At 42.0% G+C, this 16,609-nt stretch overlaps 1 protein-coding gene across 8 annotated transcripts in view; it reads left to right on the top strand.

Moving 5' to 3' along the window:
* The window catches only part of LOC146579755 (phosphatidylinositol-binding clathrin assembly protein), a 115,110-nt gene that overhangs the window by 45,834 nt on the left and 52,667 nt on the right, over positions 1-16,609 (top strand). The gene's annotated exons all lie outside the window — the stretch shown is intronic.

Here is a 16,609-nt window from a genome sequence, read left to right as displayed (position 1 = left end):
GCAGTACACGACTATAGTGTGTGCACGCTTATCTCTTATACCCAAACATCCTATCTTTAAAAAAAAAAAAAAAAGGTGGAAACTCCAGGGTGACCCACACACGCGCTGCAAACTTCTTTATGCTCCTTCAGGCAGATAAACAAGTTTTTCCAACTCAAGTAAATTGGCTGCATCTATGTGATCAATAGAAAAAAGCAATGGGCGTGTGTGTGTTTTGTTTTGTTTGTGTGCCGCCCTCCTACTGCGCTCAGCAGATTCAGCCATCCAGAAACTTGGAGGCTACAACGAGCTCAATAGAGATTCTCCCAGCCAGTGGTGTCTGCATCTATTTTTCTTTTGTCACTTTTTCCCTGTTCAATAGCGGCTCGGGTTATTGATTTGACATAATGCTGAGCTGATTTTTTTTCCTTTTTAATTCCACTTCCAACTGTAGCCTTATGCATAGCAGGTGTGTCCATGTATGCTAAAAAGATCAGAATCAGAATACTTTATTGATCCCTGGGGGAAATTATTTTTTGTTACAGTGCTCCATTATAAACCAACATTAAGACAAGACGGACAATACACTAACTAAGAATACTACAATATATACATAAGTCACTCATAAATAAATAGCTGGAAAAGAAACATGTGTAGTTGTAGCAGCAAACAGTGTGTTAAGTGGATGCGTTGTACAGGGAGATGGCCACAGGCAGGAATGATTTCCTGTGTCGTTCAGTGGTGCTTTTCGGTAATCTCAGTCTCTCACTGAACGTGCTCCTGTGACTGACCAGCATGTCATGGAGTGGGTGGGAGGTGTTATCCAACATTGTCTTTATCTTGGACAGCATCCGCCTCTCCGACACCACCTTGAGGGAGTCCAGCTCCATCCCCACAATATTGCTGGCCTTACGGATTAGTTTATTGAGTCTGTTGGCATCTGCGACCCTCAGCCTGCTCCCCCAGAGATGAAAAGATGTGCATGGAGGTGAAGTAAGAGACTCAGCTTTAGGGGCGTCAACCATGGCCTCTGAATTGTCCCAACTCCAATCTGGCCTGCTGGAGGGCTTTGGAAACTTTCCTAGTGACAAAGAGCTCCTCTGTGGCCTTCATATTACACTGAAGTAACCAAGTATTACATAAACATTTAAATAACATCCATCCATCTTCTTCCGCTTATCCGGGGCCGGGTCGCAGGGGCAGCAGCCCAAGCAGAGAAGCCCAGAACCCTCCCTCTCCCCAGCCCCTTCCTCCAGCTTATCGGGGGTAACACCAAGGCGTTCCCAGGCCCGCCAAGAGATAATCTCTCCAGCGTGACCCGACCCCTACAGTGCCTCCTGCGGGTGGTGGGTCTGCAGGAAGATGGGCCCATGTCCCTTTAGTGGGCTGTACCCGCCCGGGCCCCATTGCGTAAGGCCCGGCCACCAGACGCTCACCCTCGGGCACCCTCCCCGGGCGTGGCTCCAGAGCGGGGCCCCGGTAACCCTGTCCCGGGCAGGGTGAACTGGTCCCTCAATGGTCTTTTCATATGGGTCTTCTGAATCGCTCTTTGTCTGGTCCCTCACCCAGGACCAATTTGCCATGGGAGACCCTACCAGGGTGCAAAAGCCCCCAGACAACATAGCCCCTGGGATCCCTGGGACACACAAACCCCTCCATCACGATAAGGTAGTGATTTGCGGAGGGGCATTTAAATAACAGGTTCCCATATTCTTCACTATCAACAACAGAAATTTCTATGATTTATAGTGCGTCTATACAAAAATAACCCCAGAAATTGGCAAACACTGAGCAAGCAGAACTTTAGTAACTTTACATATATTGTTCTTACAATTTAAGCCCAGCGAGTCACACTAAGAGTCTTCTTCCATTTACTACAGCAGTGTTTCTTTATCATGTGGAAAAACTGAGATGTACTATTGTACTTGAGCCACTTTTTTTTTTTTTTTTTTTTTTAGATATCGGAAGGATTCCATGTGTGGTTAAACTTAACTGGTTTCACTGGTTTGACATCCCTATTTGAGAGGGTGATTTATGGTAAAATTACTGCTACTGCTATCAAAGCTAACAGTAGGAAATGGCAAGAGTGAGATGAGTAGACTCAGAGTAGAAAAGCGCTATATAAGAACCAGTCCATTTACCATATGAGGACCTTAGGGTCTTGTTCAAAATTTAATAGTGGGGCATTGATGTGGATGCTCTAACAGTCTGTGGTGGTTGTTTTCTGAAGTTCTGTTATGAAGCTTGAGATGAGTGTTTTCACTGTTTCCTTCTCGGCGTTTTGAAACCATATTTGATCAGTGAGCTGCAGATATGAATGAACAATTGTTGGTTCGCAGCTTTGCGGAGGGTCACAAGCCAGTTTACTAGTGCCAGTCTTGTGCTTGGATAAATAGGGAGTGTTGCATCAAGAAGAGAATCCGGCTTAAAATGTTTTCAAATCAAACACGTGTAATCAAGAATGAGATTTCCAAATCAGATGAGTCAAGGCCTGGGTTAACACAGGCAGTCTCCAGTGCTGTTGACAAGCAAGCAGGTTGCCGATGGGAAATGCACTACTGTTGGGCAAAAACAAAGGAAGAGGAGGAGGGCGGAGTAGGCATGTTAGGAGGCAGTGAGAGGAAAGGTAAGGTGGGATGTATGGACTCCAGGCAGGAGGAAGACCACAGAGAAGATTAATGGATGGAGTGAAGGACATGTAGAGGGTTGGTGTGACAGAAAGGGAGTGTAGCACTTCTTGTATTACCAGAGCTCTATTTAAAAAAAGAAAAAAAAAAAAAACTGTTACAAAAAACATCATTACCATTAAGTTATGTCCTGAAAACCCCTCTTAACACAAGGCCTGATGAGCTCTACACCGCCATTAAAGACCACCGCTGTTTCTTCTTCACTGATCATCAACACACCCACAGTGCATCCACGTTTACGTGTGTGTGTGTGTGTGTGTGTGGGCACAGTTGCTTGTGAATTGGTCGTGAAGCTCCTAATCTTCCATGAAATGGCAGAAGCCCACGTTTCCAGTCATGCAGTGTGCACACTGAGTACTACCTCTCTTATTTAGCTGCTTTTTTTTTTTAAGGTAATCTTGTTTTTACAGCATCCCTACTAATTGTTGCACCCTTTCTCTAAAAAGCACTGCCTGTGAGATGTGATTTTTGCTTTTTCTTTCTCCACTAGTTTCCCTTCAAGTGCCAGGTTTAATTAGTAGGACTGTAATTAGCCCTGCTGGTGCCACCACTCTATACTGTTACTGCACTTAAGACATTACATTTAACTCTATCGCTGCTTTTGATCTCTCATCAATGTGCTCTTGCAGCAAAAAAGCAGCAGAGTTCTCAAGAGATGTAACAATTTTTTTTATTTGTCTTTGGTATATTTTTTATTTATTGTTATGAAACCTGGTTTTGCTAAAAGAGAAAAACCTCCGTACTCTTCTATTAGGTTTGAACACATTTCTGACAAACTGAATGCATTTGGTAACACCTGGCATGCATATGTAAAATGAGTTGACGCTTATTAGCTACATATACATCTCTCAACAAATTGATGCATGCATAATTTTTATGAGAGCTAAATGGAAGGTGCAGGAGCAGCCTAAGCAGAGAAGCCTGGGCCTCACTCTCACTAGCCACCTCTTCTAGCTTTACTGGGGCAACGCAGAGTTGTTCCTAGACCAGTCGAGAGAGATAATCTCTCCAGCGTGTCCTGGATCTGCCCTTAAGGCATCTGCCTGGGAGGTGCCTAGGAGGCATCCTTGCCAGATATCCAAATCAACTCATCTGCCTCCTTTTGATGTGGCTTCCGAGTGACTGAACTCCTCACCCTATCTCTAACAGACGAGGCCTGCCACCCTTCAAAGAAAACTCATTTCCATCGCTTGCATCCGCAACCTTGTTCTTTTGGGTACTTCCGAGAGCTTGTGACCACAGGTGAAGGTAGGATGGTAGCTTCGCTTCCCACCCAGATCTCTCTCTCTCATTCCCACCACTTAACACTTTGCTGCACACTGCTCCAGTGTGAACTGGAGGCAACAGAACACCATCATCTGCGAAAATCGGAGATGATACTTCGAGGCCCCAGAACAGTCTAAATTTAATGTATTGGTGACTAAAACCTGCAGTGACGACTGTAGCTAGGATTATCGATTAAATTGGGAGGTGTAAGAAAACGGAAATCATTTGACTGCAGTGTGCTGTCTAATGACTTAGTGATAAAAAATTTTATCACTAGAGAGTAGTGGTTATCAGTGATCCAGAAGTAAAGCAGTCCATGAAAAATCAGCCTCGGCAAGCAAATCATCAGAAGACCAAAATCATCTAAAGGTGCAGTGGAGGTAATACATCATCAGAGTTGAGTAACAGAAGATTTCAAGCTTTTGAAATGGGTCGTAAGTTTGTTTGCTTGTTCTCAGGTGTCCAATATCATCTCAGACGCCTGAAATAATTTAAAGTCGTTGCAAGTGCCTTTAATTTACATTAACCCTCTGAGTCATAACCCTATCATAGCCCTATATTTTGGAGGTTGATCATCTGGATTATTTGGAAACAATGTGAGTGTCAGAATTATAAATTTCTTTGTCTCAATTGCCAAGACTGAGGAGAACAATGGGGGTTAACAAAGTCCCACTGTGACATAACAAAGTCCCACTGTGACATAAAAAATTCAGCAGTCAGATCTGATGAAATCGGCTTCAAACCTCTGCTGACTTTGCCCCAAAGTAAGAGTTTAAATAATAATAAACTTTATTTAATATAGCACCTTTCAAAACAAAGTTACGTGCTTCACAAGACGAGATGGAACTGATGAAATGGCACGCAACTGAGACACGCTTAACAATTGTACAGCATTAAGAAAGGAAAAGTAGCAATACGAGGAAAATAGAAGCAAAACAACATAAACTAATTAAAAATAATATAAAATAATGCAGGGTAGTCACTAGGAAGAGATGGTGACACTAAATAGGATTACAAAATAAAAGTAGCTCAAACTGGAAGCACTGAGAAACTGTGCTTATAGAAACGTGTTTAGAAGTGATTTTAAAAGGCGAGCGGGTCTGCGTTGATCTGATTCTCAGGGAGATTGTACCAGAGAGTGGCCATCCTAACAGAAAAGGCTCCCCATCATCTTTAGTCCTCAAACCAAGAGACTGTGGGATGGCTAGTAGAGCCTGGCTGACAGTTGTCGCATTCCCTGAACAAGTTCATGAGAGTTGTCTCTGTCTATGCAGCTACCCTTGGAACAACTCTGAAACCACGTCTTTATCGATATATACTGAGGTTTCAAAACACCTCATTAAGGGTATGCTCTTGCCTTTATGAGGCAAAGAGTTAATATGGTCTCTTGTTGTGCATCAAATTAACCCCGAACAGTATCTGGAGATGAATTGATCAAGTTCCTACAAAGTAGAGTCTTAGTTATCTGCACACACCAGCACGGCTTTCAGTTCAACGACTGGGCGCTTCTTGCTGACGCACTGCTGAGATTCACGGGTAACTTCTTTTTAAAGTTATCGTGTTAATAAAACAAACTCTGTTGCTTTTTTCTTCAAACTTTTGTGCAGTTCTGAGCTTCAGAAGAGCTCCGTTACCTAACAATGTCTGCTGAGAAAATGAACTTTAGCTTGAATGATGTTTCCACTCCTCAGTTTGAGTACAAAGAACAGCTCTGGATAGACCTGCTGGAGGAAGTGTGAGACTATCCCAGCTACGACACTCTTTGCACTCGTAGTTCCCGACAGAGAAACGTCAGGAAAATTAAGTTGCTCCTGAAAACTGTATTCAGGTCAGTGTTTCAAACGGTGACTCATGTTGCTTGGCTTCCTCACTGACCTCCAGACATACTCATCATCCACCAAGACACGACTGTTCCCGTGAGGCGAGGAGCCCACACACGATTAGCCTTGTCACCTTGTAGGCAATGCTATCACACACAGGCACGAACAGATCTGCAGCCACAAAAGTTTAAGTGCGGAGAAATAAATATATATAGATGTATTTAATCGTATCCCTTAATCACCCACCCGACGTGTCTTTGTGACTCAGTTCCTTTCACACTTTGATTGGATTTGGAGGCTAAATGGTTGATTGCGTAAGAGAAGGAGAAATATAGGGTTGGAGAAAAAGGGAGGAGGAGGAAATTGAAGAAGGGAGCAGAATCCTGGGAAAGATCTGGACTAGTAGCAGGCCTTTTTTTTGTGTGTGCGCGTGTGCTCATGTCCACGCGTCTGTTTCCCTCCCATGCGTTTCTGTGCTTGCATAAGAGCAGCTTTCATTCAACACAGCCCGATCACGACTCATTCTTCGTGTGTTAGTCACCACCTTTCATGGAACTGGGCTTGCAGTCAGTTCTGACGATTTTGTGCATGTGTGTGTTTTTCACAGAAAGTCAAATTGAGCACAGCAGCCAAAAATAATTCCCCCGTGGACTCCCTGAACTCAGTCTGGCGATAAGTACGCCTAACTGCCTCTTTTTTTATTCTCTACAAACAGGTGTTAAAATATATATATATTTTTACTTTATTTCAGTCAGACACTCCAGACTGCCTCCTCCCGGCTGAAGTAGCCCTAAAGCCAGAAAGTAAATCCAAAATAACCAAAGCTGTTTGTACTGGGCCTGAAAGCTGTAGAGAAGATTTCACTACAAGGATCAATGATTCCTGTGCCGGCTGACGTGGTTGTTCATTGACTCTCTGTACACATTGGCAGCTTCACAAAGAGATGAGCAGTAAATCTTTCAACTTCACTGATATCATATAAGGTGATCTCAGTAAGCTGCACAGAGCACACTCGTGTCTACCAACCAGGCCGGTTTATTTTTTAATTTTTACTTCTTTTTTGTAATGCCAAAGGGAGACGAGATGAAAAGGGTCTGTTGGCAGATTAGTGCTTCTGGATTTGAGCCTCAATTCACCATTATTTATTTTATTTAGATACAGAAAAGTTAAAGTTTGAACTTTATTTGAACTCTAATCTGAAAATCAAATGTTTTGACAGCACTGCCCTCTGGAATTGGTATACATTTTGGTAGATTTTTGAGTTTTTCCAAACCTACACTGGTTGTCTAAATAGCTGAAGGTGAGAAATCGAACTGGATTTGACTGTTTTCTCAACTGCCTTTAACATCGCACTCGGAGATTAAAATGAAATTGATTTCAAGTTCTGTTAATACTCCCTGTAGTGTTTTCTTTACTCTTTAAAACCTAGCACAGAGTATTTTGTCACATGACACTCTGTCAGGTCTGTAACAGGGAAACGCCGAGCCGACTGTGCAACTCTGCCAAATAAAAATGACATGTCCATTATTTGGACATATTTTTTGGATTTACTAGACAACATCAAACTGAAAACTTCAGCGACCAAATCTAATACCACCTATTTGTCACAATACTTTCAGTTCATTCATATTATTGAAAGAATTATTATTGAAAGGAATTCCAGATTTAGTAGCTGAACAGTTTCACAGAGTGAACCTAATGAATTATGAGGGCAAGAACAGGAAGTGTGTATGTGTATGCTGTCTAATTTTCTTACTAATTTTCAAGTTTTCCACTTTCCCTTCGAATTCCCAGGTATCTGGATTGGGCTAACAGAATTCTTTTGGGGTGAATCGGACCTTAATTTACAGAACATTTAGATGAACATCATGCTGTATTCTAATAAACCATGCTTTATTAGCTCCACTTTACAGGCAAGGACGTAATTTCAGTAACGCTTTGCTGTGTTTGCCTGTTGTTTCAGTCACATTTGTAGTAGGTGGGTGGTATATATTAGAGATGGCACGATACCACTTTTTTTTTTTGTCCGATATTTTTATGTCCGATGTCATAAATTTGGATATCTACCGATATGAATCCGATATAGTGTTTTAATCAATAAAACTGTTTTGTTTTTTTTATATCTTTCTGCATTTTGTATAAGTTCATACTCAAGTTTAAAAACAAACAAACACTAAAGCTATTCTGTTATGCCTGTATGTAAAAAGACTGCATACAGGTATAACAGACTGCACAGATGGTATCTTCCCAAAGGAAAAAGTACTATAGCTTACTAGGGTATATTAGACTTAATAGTCACTATATACAGTAATGGACTTCTATACATTTTACACCAGATTAAAACTTTGGGTGTAAGCTTCAGATAATTATTTATTAAAAGCTAGATGTTTTAAATGAGAATAAGAAAGAAAAGTGTGTCTTTGTGCCCCCTTTTCCCTGTTCATGCCCTATCGGCCCCCCTGGCTAAACTTTGCTGGATCCGCCCCTGCACAGTTACCAGCCGTCAACTGCGTAGAAAAAGATCCTGGTGTAGAAAGTAATATGAAATAAATTCTAACAACAGCTTATCAAGCTTAAACGTGCTGCTGTTGTTCAGCCGCTGGTTTCCTCTTTCTGGCTTGAAGTGGGCGATAAACAAACAAGAGAGACGGACTCGCAACAGAAAAGCCGATCAGCTGATCATTGATCAGTTTCATGATTGAAGTAGCAGCAAGAAGAGGCAGTCGCTCCATATATCAGTTGTTAAGCTTAACGCGGGAATGCTTAACAAACATTCAGAGATGGACTTACACACTTGCTTTACTTCTCTCTGGGATAACTTCCTCGGAGATGAAATGCCGGTTTGGTAGCGAGGCTCCAAATGCTCAACCAGACCGCTGACAGGTATCGCATGCCACAGCCGCTCTATCACGTGACGCATACTGCTCCGACGTGCTACGGTTATGAGCAGAGTTAAGCCATGTCGCAAGTTTTGTGATATTTAATGGATAGAATTACATTTTTTATTTGTCTCCGATACCTGATCCAGTAATTTAGGTCAGTATCGGACCGATACGTAATATCGGACCATCTCTAGTATATATATGTAATTGTGCTCCTACGTTTCTTCTCTGCAAATGTTTTATTTGCAAATACTTGGTGACAAATGGATAATTGAGCGATAGATTCGGTGAACTCCAGCTCCACCATCTGGGACTCCAGCTGGTTACGCTAGTGCTTCTTCTGCTCGGCAGCTTCAGCGAGCTTGGTGTAGCAGCACGTGAATCGGCACCACATCTGCTTATGGGTATGGTTAGAGTGACCCTTTGGCCTTGAGCTCGCAATGGATCTCCAGAGCAATACGTGGAGTGCTGCCACCAGCTGCAGTCCAAGATGATGGAGTTGGAGTATGTCCTACCAGTGGGATAAGATTCTGATATCCCACTGATAAGTCTGATAAAATCCCTACCGACCGAAACAAGTAGGGAATGGTCAGGGTCACATGGTTAGCTTTGACTGTTCTTCTAATGTAAGAGTGAGAGGATTGTCCACTAGCAGATCGTGCGCAGTGGCATTTTTTACTCGAATAAACAAAAGACCCTAAACAGAGAAACACTGAAACTCTGTAGGTTACGACCATGTTTGTCTATATATTGAGTACTGCTTCTGTGGCAGACACACAAAAATCAGTAAAATATTACAGGGCTCAATAAGTCAGTTTAAATTTACTGCAGTTTGCTCCTGTTATCTACAAAGTTCCAGCCTTGGCATCTACTCCACACATAACCTGACTAATGGAGGGAAGAGAAAACATGCACACAAAAAAAGCATGCTTTAGGTCAGCATAGACGCCATGGTGTTTCTACGGAAACCAGCAACTTGTGTACTCTCGAGGGTCGGATGTGGAGAAATGGATTAGAGAGGAAGACGTGTGGTAGCTCTGTATGTTGCACTGTAGAGGTGGAGGGGAGGCAGGGAGTATAGCCGTGATCTGAATGCATCAATAATGCATGAGGTTGTTCTCCAATATGCTAACATGAATTATTTGACAAGCAGTGCCGACCTGCTTCTCCACCATCTAGTGTCTATGCATCGTCTCACTGTCTCCTCTATTCTTAGACCGTTTCTCTAAATCTGAATCTCTGCGTCTTTTTCTTGGAACTGTCTTTGCTGAATAATCTGGGGCTCAGCGGGTTTCCGAATCTCCCACTCTGTCTCTCTCTGCACCAAGTGTTTCTTCCCCTTTTATAGATTTTTTTTTTCTCCCCCTCCTTTTAACCATATCCATGCATTTTGTGTGGGTTCTCTCTGCCTCCGCCTCTGTATGTGAGACCGAGGGAGAAAGGCAGGCTGTCGTCAAATGGACTTTTGATGAGGAAGAAAGCAGTTGGCGCACAAGAAGAGGCAGAGAAAGGGAGCTTATGAAGTTTATGAGCTATTTTTCTTGCCATCTCTCCTTTGTTTCCTCTCTTTATCTCTGTGACCATCTTGTCTAAGTTTCATTTTTATCCTCGGTTCATTGCGACTCGACCAGAATACTAAACGGCGTCACAAAAACAAAGCCAAGGACAGTATCCTGTCCTTTTCTGTTATTTTCTGAGTACTTTCGTGGATAATGTAGGGACACGCATTCAGCTGAAAGGCTCAATCTGTTTGTGGATCACCAGGAAAAACAAAAACAAGAAAACAACAATTTGAAAGCCATTCAGCAAGCAGCAAGAGCGAGTCTGCATTCATGCAAGTGGTTCTGTGAGACTCTATTTAAGCGCAGCTGTGCTTTGAGCTAAGTGGTAATATCACCATGGCAGCATCCTGAATTTAAGCAGGTATAATGCTTGGCATGTGCCAGAGATGCTCATGGGAAGTGAAATGACATTGCAGCCATTCAGCCTGCTACTGAAAAAGACAAATTACGGTCTGATAACGGCACCGCAAAGAAATTCATCATGTGAAGAACATGAATGTTGATAGCAGACCTCATCGCTGTCAAAAACGATTCACAATGCAACAGAAATCTGCTCTCCATTAAACGTTACAGAGGGTTGCTGAAATGTTCAAGTGCTGTTCTGTCCTTGAAGTTGCATTGTTGTAGGGCGGCTTTTTAGATTTTAATCTGTTGCAGTTTTGACTTCCAGCTTATTTTACAGCAGCCACTTGCCAAGTGGTTGGGAAATTCACATTTTTCACTTCCTTCGAGAGGTTTCCAGATGGTTGCGGACCAGTCTCTAGGTCCGTGCAACTGAGGTAGAGAGACAAAGACTTTGGTTAACAAGATCTATTTGAAGGAAATGCATTTCTGAAAGTTTGTCCCCGTATCGCTCAGTCTATTTTCAGTAGTGGATGAGTGTCTCAGCACTTCCCGGAAGCAATCGAGCAGCAGCCATGCTTGGATGTAGTGCAGTCCACAAAGGAGAGATGGGCCCAAATTTTATCAGCTTAGTTTTAGTTTTTACGTAGATTTTTTCATAGGCAAAGTATTAACTGGTTGAAACAATAGCGGGCAGATTAATTAACTTTTTTTTGTTAATTCATTTTTTTATTAAACATGTCAGACTTTGTCAGGAATAACCCAATGATGTTGTCAGACTTATTTTGATGCCAGTCTAAGCTATTCTTACATTAACTACCCTGCAGCTTCCTGGCCTTGACCTCAACTTAAACTTTAATGGTGACCGTAACATCCCTCCAATACCAGACCGAAAATCTCCAAATCAATGGTTAAGTTGTTGGGGACTGAATTTCGTGGACAGCTACAGGTACCTTGGTGTTCATCTGAACAACAGACTGGACTGGACTCATAACTCAGACGCCCTCTACAGGAAAGGGCAGAGCAGGCTGTACCTGCTGCGGAGACTCAGGTCGTTTGGGGTGGAGGGCCCACTCCTGAAGACCTTCTATGACTCTGTGGTGGCTTCTGCTATCTTTTATGGTGTGGTCTGCTGGGGCGGCAGCATCTCTGCTGGGGACAGGAAGAGACTGAACAGGGTGATCCGAAGGGCCAGCTCTGTTCTAGGATGCCCTCTGGACCCAGTGGAGGTGGTGAGTGACAGGAGAACGGCGGCTAAGCTGTCATCCCTGTTGGACAACATCTCCCACCCCATGCAGCAGACTGTGACAGCACTGAGCAGCTCCTTCAGTGGGAGACTGCGGCACCCACGGTGTGGGACGGAGAGATTTCGCAGGTCTTTCCTCCCCACTGCTGTCAGACTCCACAACAAAGACTTTAACTGAACAAGCACACACATCCACACATGTGCAATAACACTAAGTGCAATAATCTTTTCTGGCATCGTTGTATTTTTACTCAGTTGTATATAGCATTCGTATTCTATTTTTATCTTATTGTATATTTTTGTTCTATTTTATTCTACTGTATATAGTATATTTTATTCTATTCTGTACAGCTGTGTACTGTATTTATTCTTATTGTATTCTAATTTTTGCGTCATAACTTTTGCACTGTCCACTTCCTGCTGTGACAAAACAAATTTCCCACGTGTGGGACTAATAAAGGTTATCTTATCTTATCAGATGGAAGTTGAATCCCTACAGTGTGAATAGGGGTTTGTGTGTGTGCACACAGGCAAAAAAAAAAAAAGGACAAGAACCAAATCACATTCTTTATGCCTTTTTAAACAGTCCCAGAGGCCTTGGAAACATCAGTGCAGCTGAATCCAACACATGCCTGCAAGTGTGTTTGTGCTCACAACCGCACATGCACACACACCCTCTCTTAGATCCTCCGACCAGCCAGTCAGGGCTGGTTATTTGCCAGATAGGGAATTGGCAAACTGGTAAATCTCAGATCATTTTAAGTCAGTTGGACAGAGACGGCCTTAAAAGTTAAGATGCTTTCAGGAAGCCCGAGGCCTGAGTTCCCAGAACTGTGGATAATAGCCAAGACTCCTTCCACAACAACGAAGTGAGGAGGACGTGGTAGCAGAACTGTTCACGAGAGACAAAATGTAAGTTTAGGTCTCTAATGTATAGACAGAGGCCAGGTTAACGTTTTTCTAAAGTTTTTCCAGTCAAAAATTGGATTCAGGTCTCCCTGCCGGTCTATAGTGGTCTCAGAAATCACCAAAAACATAAAGTAGCCACAGATGAACAAGTAACGTGGATGAGTGACAAAGCGTTTTTCCCACTGAAAACACTACGTCAGGATGAACAAAATCAAATTTTTGGGCTAAAGGAGCCACAGATGTATTTCATTTCAACTCTCTCTCTCGAAGAGGTTCAGGAGCCACACGTGCGGAGGACATTAAAAATATTACCTGCAGTTTATGAAAGTAATTAGTTCCAACGGAAGAACCGATTTGTTCTCATGTGAACTGAACATCAGCTATACTGTAGGATCATTGACTAATGATGGGAGCTCATGTTTTATAACCTTTCTCACATCTTTGAAAATGCCATTTCAGAACTTGTGCAATTAAGATGCTTGGAATAATAAAGCAAAGCATGCTTTACATAAGGCTAAGAAACAGCCAGATGTATCTGATGTCACTGGCTGAGTTCTGTAGTAGTAATTGGAAAACGAGGAGGAAAAACGTTGCAGTTGTCTCAGCTGATTCCGATTTTTCTCAAAGTATGACTTGCCAATACAGATTTTTGACAGCTTACACAAAAGATAGACTTTCTCCAACGCAAAACACTATTTTGATAACAAAACAAATTATTAAACTTTAGAATTTACCCCAAACCTCAGAAAGTTACAGGATCTTCTCTCATTAAAACGATTATTAACTATTAATGTACCTTACCGTACAAAATAAGGTGCACCTATACTGGCTTGTTGCTGGCTCTAAGATCCAAATAGCTTTAGCTTTGCCAACTTTGTTAGCTTCTTTAAAATGGCCATGTTCAGCTGGGCGATTTCAGCGTCTTATTTAATTTGTTGTCGTGAACATTTCCTCCGCACATCTTGGAACTTTGTGTCTTCACTTTAAAGTAATGTTATGCTAACATTATGTTAGAATGTGGCTATGAATGTTTTTAAGTGCATGCCCAAGCAAATGGTCTGTTTCTGTACATAATAGTTCTTCTACATGGCCCAGGGCCTTGAAAGTCCTTCAAATTTAATGGGTGCAACATATAATGCAGTATTCGGGTAAGTAGTGTGGAAACTACCACACCTTGGTTTGAATGCACATACCTGTGGTTTACAGCTGGACAGCACCTTACTAATTCTTAAGTCAAGTCTGAAGTCGAGGACAGCTTGTACATAATGGTTAAAGTGGGATTGTTTGCAATGGAAGTCAGTAACACTGGTTTGTTGCTCTCTGCCAGATTGATTGAGACCTTTTTTTTTTCTCCTAAAGTAAATATGCATGAGCTGCCAGGACCTACTCGGAGACTGTGGTCCTCCCAAAAGTCTGGCTCATTCAGCTCTAGCCAGAAAAATCAAAGATTCAGAAAATGAATAAATAAAGTGCTGCACATTATTAATATTTCAACATTCAGAAACTCTCACATAGGGAGAAGAAAAAGCAAGAAACAAACAAAGTTAGCTGACCAGCAGCGGACAGTAGCAGCTCCCAGGTGCGAGAGAAAAAGCAGTCATGCTGTGCAAAAACCTTTCCTGGAAAATGGAAAGTACAAGGCTTCCCACACCTGCTCGGTGACATCAGATTTGTCAAAAAGAACAAGCGACTAGTATTTAAGAGTTGGCAGGATCAGGTTTCTTTACGTCACGCTGCAGTGGGAAAATGTTCAAATATAAACAAAGCTGTCAAGAAAGTCTAAATGGCAGCAGTGACATGATTTGTCACTGTCATGAGAGGACTTTTAGCTCAAGATTTGATCTCATTTGCAAAGGGCTGTTTGCATAATCGTTTATTATATTGTGCTGCCAACCCTCTCCTGCTTCCCAAAGGTTAATGATTTGCTTCCTCTTGCCAGTTCTGTGTGAGCTACTCTAAAGGAATCCTAAGAAACAAGAATAGAGAAGTTAATTTTTAGACACAGACTACATGCGCTGGAGGCAAATAAAACATGAGTATTTGGTCATCGCAGTGAAGTGTTTGAGTCAAAGCAGATACCACTGTGTACTTGATATTAAAGGAGACTTCCATATAAGCCTTTTTTAGTGGGTTTAAACTGTTATCTGTCTGAGGTTAGTGTGTGTGTTTAGGTAGATACTGTTTTATGTCTCCAGTTATTTAAATAGCCCTTATAACAGGAGAATTCATGCTGCAAATATGGCACTAAGTGTTTTTCTGTCCAGTTTTTGAAGAGGTTATGTGCAGATATTCAAGTTTCCAGGGGAGGAAGCCTAATGACTCCAGTAATACTTTATATCCAGATAAAAATCTCAACTTGGGGACTATGTAGTTGGTTGATTTGGTGGTCAGATTCCACATTTAGGTCACTGAGAGGATGAATCCTTGAGACTTTTGGGACATCTCCTGTCGCGCTTGCTTCAGAACCTGTAAAAGGTTCACACACCACACATGAACAGTAACAAACCTTTTCTACAGATTTTTGAAAGCATATTCATTTAACTTAGTTTTACCCAAAGGCAATAAAACATGCAGGTAGCTTCCTCAGTTTGTGGCGGTAGAATGTTTAGGTGACACAAAAACCCCTGGAGACACATGTTGTAGAACACATAGTTACCAGGTCATCTTATACCAGGTTATAGGATGTTCCACCCTTACTGTTTAATATTGAAACTATAAGCCTGGCCTGCAAATCCATACAGCTACAATAGTTGGGCAGCAGAAATGTTTCTGTCAAATGCAAATTGGGGAAAAGTGTTATAAAAATACTGAAACAGTAGCGTTTGTATAGCTACATGTAATATATTTTATTTATAGATCGCCAAATTAAAACAACAGTCTCCTCTAGGTGCCTCATATCTTATATGAATTCCATCAATGGTGCCAAATTTGAAATTGTCAGTAGGTAAAGGAAAAGTGGACTTGATGATATCGTTCTTGAGTAAATACATCTGTGGCACGGTTTTAAAAAATCCTGTGGAGCCTGCTTTTCAAGCTAATGCATTCACAAGGTTTTCAGTAAACTTGACCTCTGATTTTGACCTTGAAGTCACAGATTTTTAGTAGGTACATCTATGGTGTCAGTTCCTGCTACCAAATCCTGTCAGCTAGTTCTCCAGTTATGTTCCCAAAGTTGCCTGCCTGCCCCCTCGCCCAGCAGGGTGACAACAACACTCTAAGCTTTTCAAACTGAGGTGTCAAAATGAAGCCAGTGCACAAGTGCCCTGTGCAGGCCACCAGGTGATGATAGCTGGGGTTGGAAAGAGACGTCTGGTCCTATAGAAATCTATGAGAAAATGTTTTATTGACCTGACCTTTGTAAACACTTAGCTGCTGAATTTATGGGATCGTTAATTTTAGGACCTACTGAAATCTATTTTGTAAATCTTGCTCATGCCATGATTAATCGATTGTTGTAGTTTTATTTTTCTCAAGTGGTTTCACGTTCAGACCAGTCCCTCCTCGTCACATCTGGTTTTTTCCGTGACCAAGATCACGATGACAGAAACTCATCTTGGGGTTTTAAAACAGGACTTCAGTAACTGTGTGCGTCTTTTGCATCATCTGTGGGCTTTCCTCCGTCTTTCTAATTTGGCTCTGTGTTCTGTCAGAGCGCCACCCCTTAGTTTGACAAGGTCATAATTTCAATTTGTTGACTTGGTTTAGGACCAACTGTCTTTAAACTCTGTGACATCCCCATCAGCCCGTAGCTGTGTGGGCGCTTTTGTAGCATAGATGACACTCTGAACATGTCACCATGCTCCGCTTTGTCCAACTGTAGCCTCACAGATCGTGCATCAGCATTATGCTTTACTGATATGCAGTGCAATCCAGCTGTACATATGCTCAGTGTTGGTTTTGTAGAGATTTGAGGTAA

This window comes from Mchenga conophoros, linkage group LG3, assembly GCF_057382185.1.
Source record: "Mchenga conophoros isolate Kocher_MC1m ecotype Shallow Benthic linkage group LG3, M_conophoros_male_GT1.1, whole genome shotgun sequence".
NCBI lineage: Eukaryota > Metazoa > Chordata > Actinopteri > Cichliformes > Cichlidae > Mchenga > Mchenga conophoros.
Note: the sequence above shows the minus strand (reverse complement) of the source record. Positions and strands in the feature narration are given on the sequence as shown.